Source organism: Nestor notabilis, unplaced genomic scaffold, assembly GCF_000696875.1.
Source record: "Nestor notabilis isolate BGI_N333 unplaced genomic scaffold, ASM69687v1 scaffold17577, whole genome shotgun sequence".
Classification (NCBI taxonomy): Eukaryota; Metazoa; Chordata; class Aves; order Psittaciformes; family Psittacidae; genus Nestor; species Nestor notabilis.
This window is the reverse complement of record NW_009937091.1, coordinates 1-480: the sequence shown is the minus strand read 5'-3', so window position 1 is coordinate 480 and position 480 is coordinate 1.

Sequence of the window (480 nt, the reverse complement as noted above, 5' to 3'; positions counted from 1 at the left end):
AGATGATGCTCTGGATCCCGTGTCACTGTGGCACACGCTGCACCCCTGCTCTGTGCCCTGTGCCACTGCCTCCGTGGGTGCTGCTCTGCTGTGTCCCTCGGGCTGCACTGTGCCTTGGCACCCAGTGCCTGCGGGACTGCTCAGGGCCAGGACACCACCGGGCTCCTCGCCTGCACCCACTGCTGCACCGAGCTCATCCCAGCCCGGGGACCCACTGCTGGGAATGCCAAAAGCACCCTCCCCATCCCTGCTGAGCCGATGCTCCTGTCTGGATTTCCTTGGACTGCGAGGCTGCTCCTGAGCCGTGGTTTCCGATCTCATCCCTGGCCTGGCTGCGCAGTGCCCAACCCACGGCATCTCTGCTCCACTTGGGCTTCCTTCCTGTGGTCTTGGAGGAGAAAGGCTGGTCTGGCGTGAGCCCCACTGCCTGAGCTGCTGTCCTGGTTTTGGACTGTGTGGTACTTAGTTGCTGGCTGGGTT